Raw genomic sequence first — 14,841 nt, forward strand, 5'->3', positions numbered from 1 at the left:
GTAAAATGCAAATAAAGAGAGACACCCCACCTGAAGGTTCTTATAAGGATTAAATGAGCAGATATTTGTAAAGCATGCAGAAAAAGTGGCCGACATAGATGAGGTGTATAATAAAATGAACTGAATCAGGGAAGTTGCAGGTGAGTCAATCATCGTCCTTGTTCATGACTAGACCCACACTGAGATGTTTTAAAATGGGATAAAAAAATGGAGAAATAAGCTGGAGGCTGGATTAGCTGCTCCTCTTCAGGCGAACAGATAGGGTTTCAAAGGCAGTCAACAACTTTGCAAAGCTACACTAAGGGTAGCAATTGGCATGTGTTGGGAGTAGGCATAATTAACTTGCTTTGGTTCTAGCACAGCTGCACTGACATGTATCATAGTGTGTGTCTTTAAGTTCAATAACAGAAAGCTTGTGAGTACAAGTGTTCAATAAAGAGTGCTGAGTATCTTCCGAAAGTAATTCAATTTTCCTAGTGGGTGATCCATTCATTGTGCTGACTAAAAATGGCCAGTCAGCCACATAAGATAATATTTCCCAGGAATAGGAATTATCTCTATTTGGGTAACATCTCACCAAAAGTATGTAGTGGAAGTCAAAATTGCTGGCTTTTATATATATATATATCTTAGTAAGTAATTGGAGGGAGACAAGATTTGTAGGCTGAGTCTTGCCACCCTAGCCATATTCTTTTTTTTTTTTCTCCTGAAGATTTTTGCCTTCTGTACCAGCTAGATCCTGCCCTTTTCCAAGACCCTCTCTTTCATAAGCCTCACTATGGCATCATTTTATCAAGGAACAGACTTCATGACACATAATGACTTGCATAGCTGGGTGCTCATGTGAGTCCCTTAATTGTGTGTTATAAAAGCATGTATCCTCAGACACCCTGCATAGCTGCTCTGTTGCTCTGCTACCATTATTTATCTTTTATTTCCTTTTCAATGGCTGCTCTGCTTTTCTTCATTAATTCCTTTCTTAGATCATAGCTAAATGCCAGTGTTCCCACCCACACAATGAAATAGGTCCTAACAGGTGTAGCTGTTGTAGAATATTGGAGAAAGCAGGTTGATAGAAACCAAATTAGTTTTAGTTCCATGAAGTTTGTCTAGATTCCATTTAACATTTAACTGTTGTACTAAATGAGCAAAATACTCTAGCAGTAGTTGAAATTTATAGAACTATTAATAATTTATCAAGTTACTCTTTTTTCCCTAAAACACAAATTTTGCTGTTAAATTTTTTTCTACATCTTTTAATGTGATATTCTTATATCTTAGAGCCAAAATCTTCTTAGTTGTTTTAATTTTAAAATGTATCAATTGACATGGCAGGTTCATCTTTCAGACTTGTTACCTATTAGGAATGCATCCACTTCTTCCACAGACTTCTTTAGATTTTTTTCCCTGGATTTCTTTTCCCTTTCCCTTTATGGACGGGATATTTCCTTCTTGCCAAGGACCCTCACTTCTCAACACACATAAAACACAAAGATGTTTTATGTAAAAGAAAGCATTTAGTTTGATTATAAGCAAAGAATCCCAATAGGAAATTACATATAATTTCATGTTACTGCAGATGAACACCAGGTGTTGCTTGTCTTTTGTTAAGGGATTATTTGTATCTTCCATTGCTAAGTCCCCATATGCCAGAAATATCCAAGACAGGGACACCTGGGTAGCTCAGTCGGCTAAGCATCTGACTCTTGATCTCAGCTCAGGTCATGATCTCAGGGTTTTCAGATTGAGCCCCACACGGGGTTTCCCCCCATCAGCAGAGAATCTGCTTTGGATTCTCTCCTTCTCCCCTTTGCCCCTCTCCCTGCTCACTCTCTCTCTCCAAGATAAATAAAATCTTTAAAAAAAAATCCAAGACAGCTAACTATAGCCCCTACAAAAGATGCAATTGGTTTTCAATACCATGTTATTGATTCCCCATCAATACGTATATATAATACATATATATTGTCCTGCCAAATAGTACCATTCTGATAAACAGATGTGCCTGTTAGCCAGCTGACACCAAAGGAGCAGGCTGTGTCCATTTGCTGTCTTCAAGAAAAGATAAGTGATCTATAAAACTTTCTACCATAGAACTTTTCTTTGCCTTTTCTAATAAGTAGACTTAACTCAGTGATTCTTAGTCCTTGATTTTTGAATCTTTCTATTTTTCTCCAACTGCTTCGAGGTGTGTCATGAAAGCTTTTAAGAAATTAGCAAATGGAATTAACTTTGGTTCAACCTACACTTGGTTGGATGTGTTTATTTTGAAGGTAGTGCATCCATCAAATTAAATTAAAATATGGTAGGGGTGCCTGGGTGGCTCAGTCAATTAACCATCTGCCTTCAGCTCAGGTCATGATCCTGAGGTCCTGGGATCAAGTCCCATGTTCAGCTCCCTGCTCAGTGGGGAGTCTGCTTCTCCCTTTGTCTCCGCCTCTCTCTCTCTCTCTCTCTCCCCCCTCCCCCCGTCTCTCACGAATAAATAAACAAAATCTGTTTTAAAAAATTAAAATATGGGCAGCTCGGGTGGCTCAGTGGTTTGGTGCCTGCCTTCGGCCCAGGGTGTGATCCTGGGGACCCAGGATCGAGTCCCACATCGGGCTCCCTGCATGGAGCCTGCTTCTCCCTCTGCCTGTGTCTGTGCCTCTCTCTCTCTCTCTCTCTCTCTCTCTGTCTCTCTCATGAATAAAGAAAATCTTTTTTAAAAAAATTAAAATATGGTAGAAAAGAAAAAGGTAGGGAAAAAATCCTACCTTTTCCTCTGTAGTAGGAATAGATACTGATTTATTCAAGATCTTGTAGACTAAAAAGAAAACAAAAGCAAAAACAAAAAACAAATTCAATATATATGTAATTGGGTGTTGAAAGTTCTAACACTGTTCTACCCTCTGTGGACTGAAATCCCTAAAACTGAGGCATGATGTTATAATCACATTGACTATCTGGAGGAAATGAACTGACAATGAGATTGCAATTGTCAAAAAATAATTAGGAATAGAAATAGGGTTTTAATATTAAATAATATTCCAAATGTTAAATATCAGAATAATAGGCAGGCATGGTAGGTCTCCTTTAATCTCCCAAGTTCTGATATAAATGGGGACTTGCCTTAGCTTCAAGCAATCTTTGCTTTTACCCAGAGATGTAAAAATGCCAAAATTAAATAGTCACTTTTATTTTCCATTGTATATGATATCAAATACTCCTAAGGCTTTCCTACAGACCTAAGGTATATAGAAAGATAATTCACAGATGAAACAGACTTACCATAACATCCCATGGTACCCCTGGCTTAAAAGAAAAATATATACAAGTATATATGATACATATGACATATATACATCTCCCAAGAACTTGGTTTCTGCTAAATTTTGCTTCTTGTAAGATTTCATACTACTAATTCTTATTTTTTTAAAAAAAGATTTTATTAAAAAAAAAAAAAGATTTTATTTATTTATTTATTTATTCATGAGAGACACAGAGAGGGAGGCAGAGACACAGGCAGAGGGAGAAGCAGGCTCCATGCAGGGAGCCCGATGTGGGACTCGATGCCGGATCTCCAGGATCACGCCCTGAGCCGGAAGGCAGACGCTTAACTGCTGAGCCACCCAGGCGTCCCACTACTAATTCTTAAATCAACACTTCTACTAAATAGTTATTTTCTGGTCTTCTTCCGGTGAATATTGTGGTGCATGACCTGAGCCAAAGGCAGATGCTCAACCACTGAGTCACTCAGGTGCCCCAAAAATGGACATTTTTCAATCAAATAAAAGGTGATATAATTTTCATTAGTTATTATTTACAAAATGATCAATATTTGTGTGAACTCAGCAAGGATCTTAAACCAAAATAAGATAATTACCCAGCCAACAAATATAAGCTCAGTAGGGTCTGGAAATGTGATTCAGGCCTCATATGTCCAAACAATAACTGACAGATGATGCGTCAAATTCACAATGGACATGCATTCTTTCTACCACTTCCATCTAGAAGCAGAGCTTATTTTGCCACCCTCTGGATCTGCACCAGGCCAGAACTGCTTTACCAACAGAATAACAGAGTATCACAGAAATGATGCTGTACCCATTCCAGACTTAAACATTTGAGACACTTGGCAGCTTCACCATCTCTCTTGAAAGCTAGCTGCCATGTAAGAAGTACGACCACCCTGAGCCCATCATGCTCTGATAATCCCCAGCCACACAGAGAAACCCCAAAGGATGAGACACTATATAAAAAAGGGGCCAAATGAGCCCCAATGTACCAGATATGTGAATGATGCGGCTCTCTTGGAAGTAGACTCTCTATCCTCCACCCCTTCTCTCCTCTCCACAACTTTCTGTCTCATTCACTGGACCCCAAAAGCACAAAGGAGTTGTCCTGTTAAACCCTTTCTCGGGATCCCTGGGTGGCGCAGCAGTTTAGCGCCTGCCTTTGGCTCAGGGCGCGATCCTGGAGACTGGGGATCGAGTTCCATGTTGGGCTCCCGGTGCATGGAGCCTGCTTCTCCCTCTGCCGTGTCTCTGCCTCTCTCTCTCTCTCTGTGTGTGACTATCATAAATAAATAAAAATTAAAAAAAAAATAAACCCTTTCTCAATTCCTGACTCATAAAATCATCATCAAAATCAAATGGTTGTTTTAAACCTCTAAGTTTTAGAGTGGTTTGCTAAAACAAATGGATAAACTAAAAGATGATTCCTTTTACATTATTGAAAGCTCAGCTTTAAATTAACTTTTAAAGTGAGGGGAAATTAAGCATAAATTGGATTTTTTTTTCCTGTAGACTAGTGCATTAATATTATGAGAATTATTGCCTTTTTTTTTTTGAGAATTATTGCCTTTTTACCTAAATTTGACTTCACTTTTCCTTATCTTCTCTAATCTAGTAAATGAAGACACTAGATTTTAGCCCCTAGCAGAGAACATATTATCATAGCTCTGCTGCAGGGCTGGTTGACAGCAGCACTGGCAAGAAAGGCACAGCCCCAAGAGCCCTTATTAGGTTTCACTGACAAAAAGAAGAGGGCGTGTGTTGAAGTGTCAGAATTATATAACTTCAGAGATGGCCTAAGGGAAAAAAAAAAAACACAACCCTGTGGAAGGTTGGCATAGACAGAGCCATTGATATGTTTAATGATATTTATTGGGTCTAGACCTTGTGCCAGAAAATTAGAGATACACACCAAAAAGACTCCCACTCCTGCCTTCAAGGAGTTTGTTTACCTGCTAGGTGAAGAGACAGGCAGGTAACAATTACATTACTATGTAATAAATCCAGAAATCAAAGTGTGGGCCCAGTAAAGCAAGATGAAAGAACAGAGAGTCTACTGTCCATTAAATTGGGTCGAATGATAGGAAGTTGCCAGTGTTCAACTGGCTTTGATCTACAAATATGGTCATTTCTTACAGTTTCACCTAATAGTTTGGTATATCTAGGACACAGTGTGAACGGGGAGAATGTTGGACAATAAGGTTGGAAAGATAAAGGGGGCCATTTCAGATTCAAAAACAAAATCCATGACATCCATGATGTCAAGCTAATTCGGTTGCTTTTCATACTGGAGGAGACGTTAAGTCTTGTAAGAAGAGTAATAGTGGGAAACTCTTGGAAAAACCACCTTTTCTTGTGGCTCACTTAAAACGAAAAGAGTCTTTGTCTTTTAGAGAGAGATTCTCAAATATTTATGGATGAAATGATACAATGTCTATAATCTTCTTCAACATAAGGCCACGGATAGGGGCAATTGATGGAAGCAGAGATGAAATGAGACTGGCAATGAGTCTGACCACTGTTGAAGCTGGGGCCATGGGTACATGGGGTTCATTAGACATGCTGTCTTCTTTTGTATATGTTTTTAACTTGCCATAATAAAAAATAAAAATAAACACATACAGAAAAGGCAACTATAAAAAGGAAGGAGGAAAATAAAGAAAAAAAAAGAAAGAAAATACCCTTGTTGCAGTATGGATCAATTTTGTGCATGTTCGGGGTTGTATTAGTTTCCTAGGGCTGCCATAAAAAAATTAGCACTAACTTCACAACTTAAAACAACACACATCTATTCTCTCGTGGTTCTTGAGGCCACAAGTCCAAACCAAGGTACCAGCAGGGCCACACTCACTCCAAAGGCTTTAGAAAAAAATCCTTCCTTGCCTCTTCCAGTTCCCAGTGACTCCAGATATTCCTTGGCTTGTGGACACATCACTCCAGTCTCTACCTCTGTCTCTTATCATCTTGCCCACTGTTTTTGCCCTCTTCTCTTCTTATAAGGACACCAGTCATTAGACTTAGGGCTCACTTCAAATCTAGTACGAGGTTATCTCAAGATCCTCAACCCTATTTCCAAGAAAGGTCACATTCTGAGGTTCCAGATGAACATGAATTGACGGGGTTGGGGGGGCACACATTTCAACCCATTACAGGGGTATATATTGAAAGTAAAACTGAAACTGGAGATAGGAGGGAGAATTAGAAAACCAATGAGTAATAAAGTTCAGAAATAAGGCAAGCCAGAACTAAGATATTGCCCCTGGGGATTCATTTAAGTTTTACATGCACATACATACACCATAGTTGTCAATACAGGTAGTAAGTTAATGACTGAGATAAGTTCATGAAGCAGCAGGAGGCCAAAGGGAATCCCAGAGTGGACTGGAGGAGGGGGTTGGGTTGGTTAGAGAAGGTTTCCAAGGGATCAAGTGTAGACAGGCAAGGGAGGAGGAGGAGGCTTCACTCCAGAGAACAGCTAGAATAAAGACATAGAAGGGGAAATCAGGGCAATGCCATGTGGAGAAAACTATAAGCAATTTGGCGGTGTTGGACTGTAAAATGCAAGGCAAGGGGAAGCAAAAGCAGAGGCTAAAGCAGTAGGCAGGGGCTAGATCAAGGACAGCTATGAAAGCCATCCCAGTGAATCGGGCCTTTTCTTGTTGGTTCTGTGGAGCCATTTCAGGGTTTAAGCAGGGGAGTCACATGGCCACATTTTCCTCTTAGAACAACTCACCCGGCGAGCAGAATTAAGGGCGTTTTGGAGGCAGAAAGCTTACTTAGGATGCATTTGTGATCCAGGCAAGAACAATTAGGTCTTGAACTAGGACAGTCATCATAGATTGAGAGAGGAGAGTATGGGATCAAGGAATAAAAGAGGCAGAATGTGACAATTCATGGAATACTGGGAATTAGGTAAGGGAAGAATCAAGGCCATCTACCAGAATGTGTGATGAATGATGGTAATGTCACCCATTGAAACAGAGAATATAGGAGCTGGTTTGCAGTACAGATGATTGTGAGTTTATTTTATAATATTTTGAGTTTGTGGTACCTGTGGTACATGTAGGAGAGGTAGCCAGCAGGCAGGTATAAATACACAAGCATGAAATTTGAAGAAAGGATCAAGGTTAGAAATACAGATGTATAACACATCAGGATATTAAAAGGAGTCAAAACTGTAGGAGTAGCTAAGATTTCCAAGGTAGAAATTTCAGAATGAGAAGGAAAATGGGCGGGGGTGCCTGGGTGGCTCAGTTAGTTAAGCATCTGCCTTTGACTCAGGTCGTGATCCCAGGGTCCTGGGATCGAGCCCTGCATCAGGCTCCCTGCTGAGCAGGGAGCCTGCTTCTCCTTCTCCCACTTGTCCTACTTATGTTCTCTCTCTGTCAAATAAATAAAATATTTTTAAAAAGAAGGAAAATAGGCTAAGGATGGAATATAATATTCAACAGAGACATATATAAAGATAATATACAATAAAGATGGCACCACAAGTAAATGGGAAACTGAAAGCTGTTTAATGATGATATTAGGGGGAAAATGGCTCACTGATGAAGAAAACTAAAACTGTACTAATACATACACAAAGATTGATACATAAACATGAAATGTTCAACTATAAACTTAATAGATGAAAAAGTAAGAGGAAATCTCTATGAATTAAGAGTAGAGAGCTTCTTAAAGAAAACCTCAAAAGCATAAACCATAAGACAAAGCGAGTTGATTAATTTCATTTAAGGGCATCTATCCAATGAAGAACAGCATGAACAACATCAATGAGCAAATAACAAAATGGAAGATATGTGCAGTGTTGAAAACTGACAGAGAAGGAATATCCAACATTTTCAAGAACCTCCCAAAAATGAATTAGAAAAAGGCAATAGCTTATAGAAATCAAAAGCCAAGGCCCAATTAATAATATGAAGAGATGTATAAACCCATTAGTAACCAGAGAAATGCAAATCAATACAACATTGCTCTAAGGCTTGACAATCATTGGCAACAATAAAAAAGCTGGATAATGCCCAGAAAAGTAGGATACAGAGACACAGGGATCCTCATGCACCACCGATAGCGTGACCTGGTGAACCTATTTTCTATGGCCATCCAGCAGAACTTTGCCAAATTATACAATTTAGTCAACTTGTATAAGACTACTCAACTAATCAAGACTACTATGAAGTGCATACTATTTGACTCATACATTACTCTTCAGGAATAATCTGTGGAGGAAGTAAGAACCTAACAAGTGGGGGATCCCTGGGTGGTGCAGCGGTTTGGCGCCTGCCTTTGGCCCAGGGCGCGATCCTGGAGACCCGGGATCGAATCCCACGTCGGGCTCCCGGTGCATGGAGCCTGCTTCTCCCTCTGCCTGTGTCTCTGCCTCTCTCTCTCTCTCTGTGTGACTATCATAAATACATTTTTTAAAAATTAAAAAAAAAGAAACTTACAAGTGTTAAAAGTTGTGATTTAAGAATAGTCACTACAGCATCATTTATAATAGAAATTTAGTAAAGCCTTAAATGTCCATCAACGGGCACCTGTTAATTATAAAGTACTCGTAAACAAAAAATACATTTAGCTTGAATGTGAAAGCACAACTTAGTCAAAGCAATTTGACCAGTCCAGGTTCCCACATTTTAGTTATGGTAGAACTGTGGCAGGAGTCACCAAATTTTTTTTGCAAAGAAACAGAAAATACATATTCCAGGCTTTGCAGGCATATGGTCTCTATCACAAGCACTCAACTTCGCCATTGTAGTTTGAAAGCAGCCACAAATAATACATGAATAAATAGACATTTATTTCCAATAAAACATTATTTATAAAAAAAACAGGTAGAGGGGGATCCCTGGGTGGCTCAGCGGTTTAGCACCTGCCTTTGGCCCAGGGCGTGATTCTGGAGTCCCGGGATCGAGTTCAGCGTCGGGCTCCTGGCATGGAGCCTGCTTCTCCCTCTGCCTGTGTCTCTGCCTCTCTCTCTCTCTATCATGAATAAATAAATAAATAAATAAATAAATAAATAAATAAATAAATACTAAAAAAAAACAGGTAGCAGGCTGGATATGGCCCATGGCTATGGTTTGTCTACCCTTAATTCTGGAGGAGAAGGAGATCTTTGTAAGTTCTGGTTCTGCAATCAGTTACTTAGTCTTGGATAACTTATTTCTTCTATCCTATTTCATCTTATTATCGTGAGGATTAAATAGCATATGTGAGTACAAATTAGCCACTAAATGGCATAAAAATATAGCTTGCTTTTATCATTTCCAAGTGTTCCTATCATTACATTTACTTCACTCCATCCTTGTGACCTGCCTCTGAAGGTGTTTGATATGCTTTTATCTGCCTGAGAAGTGTGTTAAACATTCACAAATCATTCTACTCAGTGCTGGTCTCTGTTCAGTCTTGTGGCCATGAGTTTAATCAAAGTCTTATTTAAAAGTCATCCTCAAAAAAAAAAAAAAAAGTCATCCTCTTCAGATCATTCCTGGAGTATTCCCATTTTTATAATTTGTAGAGCTATGCAATCATACAGATCCTTATGCTTAGAAGGACCCCATCATGTCTGGTATGGGAGAGGAAAAATAATTTTTTCTCTACCCTCCAGGTTCTTTGTCCAGATCCCCCGAATTAAAAGACAGATTAACAAGAGAAAAACAAATAGAAATTTAATACCATGTATACTTCCTGTATATATGAGACCCAGAAAAACTGAGTAACTCCCCAAAATGGCTCAAGTCACCACTTTAAACATCATCTCCAGCTAAAGACAAAGGGAAAGGGAGGCTGGTTTCAGGAGGTGACCAGGCAAAGGATGGTCATCAAAGGTAAGGTCATTATGCAGATCTAAATCCTGGCCTTCTCCATTGATAAGAGTTTCTAGAGATTAGGTCATCTTCTTCTTCCTGGTACAGGCAGAGAGATACCCTTACAAATGGAAATTTGCCTTATAAATGTAAATATATCTTACAAAAGGGTAACTTTTACTCAGTTTCAGAACTTCTCCTGAATTTTTGTTTGTTGAAAATAATCAGCTGAAGATAATCTTTATGCCAAAGAGGCATATTTGCAGGTGGCAAATTCTACACCCTTCACTGGTTTAATGTTATATTGTTTCTGTCTTTAAATTCTTGGTTTTGGGGACGCCCGGTGGCTCAGCGGTTTAGCGCCTGCCTTCGGCCCAGGATGTGATCCTGGAGTCCCGGGATCGAGTCCCGGGATCGAGTCCCACATCAGGCTCCCTGCAAGGGGCCTGCTTCTCCCTCTGACTGTGTCTCTGCCTCTCTCTGTGTGTCTCTCATGAATGGATGAATAAAATCTTAAAAAAAAATAAATCAATCCTTGGTTTTTGAACAAGGGGCCCTGCATTTTCACAAACTATGTAGCTAGTCCTGCTCATACACACCAGGAAGAAAAACTAACTTCCCATTCCACATTTGTAACACCTTCAAAGGATGCCTGGGTGGCTCAGAGGTTTAGTGCCTGCCTTTAGCCCTGGGCGTGTTCCTGGAGTCTCAGGACCGAGTCCCACATCAGGCTCTCTTCATGGAGCCTGCTTCTCCCTCTGCCTGTCTCTGCCTCTCTCTGTGTGTCTCTCATGAATAAATAAGTAAAATAAAAAAAACTTTCAAGCCACAAAATGTTTGATGATAAGAAAACTTAAATGACCTCTATGCCTATGTATATAACTACAGAAATATTTCCTGTATTCTTTTATCTCTTGAGTCTAATCTGCCTCAAAGAAAAGAAGGAAAACTCTTTAAATTATGTTAGGTATATGGAACTCACCAAATTGGCAGAAATAAAATAATAGATTACAGATGCTTAGCTATAAATATTAAAGGTTATTTTTGTTTTCTTACTGGAAATATAAAAATACTTGATCCATGAAAGTAATCTTAATAAATATTTTTTACTGTTATGATAGTATTTGAATTTAAAATCAAGTCATAATTATATACTATTTGCATAGCTATAAATAACTTAGCTATTTTGTGGTCAAAATGCAAATACATACTTTTAAAATACTAAATTAAACTTTTCCTAGGAACTCACTTTGCTATTAAGATAGAAAACAAGAGGGTGCTGGTTTGAATGTGAGAGGCAGCAAAATACGTGTAGGGGTTCAGAACAGACTGTTCTCCCAAAATGTGCCACGTTGGCATGTGGATTATCTTGAAGTCGGAAGACACTTAAGACTCTACAGGCTCAAGAGAAACTTTTGCACTCTCTTAACCACACAGAAGCTAGATTGTTTTTTTTTTTTTCTCAGAATAAGGGTTATTAACAGAGATCAATTTTATCTGAGTGACCCATCTGTATGATTGGGCAAACATCTAACTACCAAACATCTGCCTTTTTTTTTTTTTTTATCATCCTATGAGGTGCATTCCTTTCCTTTGAAATCCCAGGCCCTATCCCCTTCTCCTTGGTTCAGAATGACATACGTACCTCATTTTGCCTGTCTTTGGAATTTCCATGTCTAGGTAGATTCCTCAACAATACACCTATTAAATTTGATTAATTTGATTTTTCTCCTGTTAATCTGTCTCATGTCAATTTGTTTCTTAGTCCAGCCAGAAGGACCTTTGAGGGTACAAGAATTCTTGCTTCCCAACATACGTAACCCTAAAATATGCCATTTTGGCATGTGGATTATATTAAGTTTAAGGCAATCAAAATCCAGAAGACTCAAGAAACTTTTACCTCTTCCTTAGCTACCTAAAAGAATTTAGATAGGGGGTCTGCCCTGGAAAGAGCTATCACCAGAGAGAACTTTTTACCTGAAAGATCTGTATGGCAGGGCAAACACTTAACAAACATCTGCTCTTATTGGTCTTTGAATTATCCTCCTCCCCTTTGAAGCTCCAGGCCTCTATGCCATTCTTTAGCTCACCTGACTGAGCCTCATTCTAAACCTCAACAACATTCATTTATTCATCAAACTAATATTTAATCAGCGTGTACTATGTAGCAAATGTCATGCTAGGTACTAGAAGACTTTGCTAAAAAAGACATAGCTCCTACCTGAAACATTTAATACTCAAGGTGCTGACTTTTCCTTGTGATGGGGGAACAGAGGACTAGCTGAGGACAAAGCACATTGACAAGTCCTTGAAACAGGAGAGTGACATTCCTCTACAGACTCAACTGCCTCAATGTTCATACTTTGCTAAGGGCAGGAGGCAATCTTAGCCCGACCTCCAGGATCCTGTAAGTCTATTTTAACATATAAAAATTCCTTTACAGATTTCCTTTATGTCTACCCCTCAAGATACATGTTGGCAATCATCCTCCAAGCACATGGCCCACCAAAACACATCTGAAGGGTCTCATGACTCAGGTTTTATTAGATGGTAATAAGGGGGGGGTTTCCCCCTCAAGGTCCTGGAAACCTTGCTTTCAAAATTCCTTAGAGAGTAAACTATTCTCAAACTCCTCCCAACTCCCAGGAATATAATCAGCCACCCCTCACAGGCCCGGGGCAGCAGCCCTTCCGGCCCACAGGTCCTGTCCCCGTGCTTTAATAAAACCACCACCATTTTGCACCAAAGACATCTCAAGAATTCTTTCTTGGTCGTCGTGGGCTCCAGAGCTCACCTATATTCCAAAACTTCATCACTTGGCTCTCATATTCTTATGGAGCTCTTATACATATGCAATTAGTTTTTCTCCTGCTAATCTGTTTTACATCAATATACCAGACAAAAAATCTAGGAGGGTAAGGGAAAAATTTTTCCTCCCCAACAAAGCTTCAGTATTTTACTCATACTGTCTGGTACACAGAGGAGCATCAGTTGATTATGTTTGCCCAGAAAGTAAGTGTGAACAATGACTGGTTCTATTTTAGAAGAGAGGAAGCTGCTAGTGGGGGACATAGGCATTGCCTAAGAGTAGCAGCACGGTCTCAGCGATCTGCCTTTGGTTTCCAAATCACACTGATTCCAGCACTCTACAATTAGATATTCAAAGTAAATGGAGAAGACCAGCATTGTTTCTTTTAAAGGAGGGCTACTTCTTAGGGATCCCTGGGTGGCTCAGCAGTTTGGTACCTGCCTTCAGCCCAGGGCATGATCCTGGAGTCCCGGGATCGAGTTCCATGTCAAGCTCCCTGCATGGGGCCTGCTTCTCTCTCTGCCTCTCTCTCTCTCTTTCATGAATAAATAAAATCTTAAAAAAAAAAATAAAGGAGGAATACTTCTTTATTTATTTATAATGGGGATAAAACGTTCTTTCTTCAAAGGAAGCATATTTAGATACAATGAGCCAATCCACTTTTTGTAAGTAGCTCACAAGTCAAAGGAAGACAAAACAATATGACTTCAATAGTGTTCTAGCCAATAACAAAAGTTGTTTAAAATTAAGTTTCTACAGTTAGGTAAGCCAATATTTGCTTGTGATGTAGCCCCAGAAACATTAACCCAAGATTCACTCTGGGTTATTTATGAGAAGAATGATCTAACTTAATTACAGCCCTTGTATATAAATATGTACATACGCATAAATGCACATGTATACACACACATTCATAAAATATACACACACAGATGCACACATATAGTAGCTGTGAATATTTTAATTTTTCCTGACCATGTTATATAAAAAGCATTTCTCAGTTATGGCTGTTTCTTTACAATTCATAATATTTCTGCTGCTTGCCATATGCATATCCATAAGTAGCATTTCTAAAATTTATATGGGTGTTTCTCTTCTTCCTATTCCAGAATTTTTACCATTTACCTTAAAATGTTAATTCTTTGTGAAAGCACAAATAATGCCCACTTAACTAATTAAAAGCCTTAGCTGATGAAAGGTAATTAGTCTAGAATTTCCTTTTGTATAGCTTTGGATATGGAGGAAGACTCTCAGCAAATGGATTTAAATCAGTTGGCTTTGAATATTTAAAATTTTAGAAAATATTGGAGCATTTAGACCTTGAGATGGATTTGTCCCATCATTTATTTTAGAAATCCAAGTTTCTATGTATCTCATGGTTGGCCATCCTAACGAAATTTTATCTTTCAGGAAAGAAGCTAGTAAGAATGAGTAGCTTTTATCCTGAGTCTGACTTGAGCAGGGAGTCCCTGCTTTCTGAAAAGTCATTTTTATCTGGCATTTTCTTATTTAAACTTTCCATTAACATCTACAGTGTATCATGCTCATTACAAAGACACATAGCTTCTGAGTCTTCAAAAAAATTTTTAATTTTACTGTGTTAGATGTTTAGTGTTCTATTGGATTCTAGGCTTTGAAAATTACTATTCTATGTATACCAGAATTCTTGATAATGATAATGTGGCACACATTTGCTAATCATGCCAGATAATAAAGGAATGTTCTATTCCCATAAGAAATTACACAAGACAGCACTCATTTCCATCATGTATGATCAAGGGTAATTTATACAGACTAAATTTTTTTTTTTTACTCTGGCTCAAAATTAGTTTTAGTGGATGAGGAGCTGATCCATTTCTTTAAATATAGTTTTAACTTATATGTAGTACAGAGTCTATATGAAGAAAACTTTAAAACTACACTGCAGAGCACAAAAAAAGAGAAAATT

The sequence above is a fragment of the Canis aureus genome, chromosome X, assembly GCF_053574225.1.
Source record: "Canis aureus isolate CA01 chromosome X, VMU_Caureus_v.1.0, whole genome shotgun sequence".
Taxonomy (NCBI): Eukaryota; Metazoa; Chordata; class Mammalia; order Carnivora; family Canidae; genus Canis; species Canis aureus.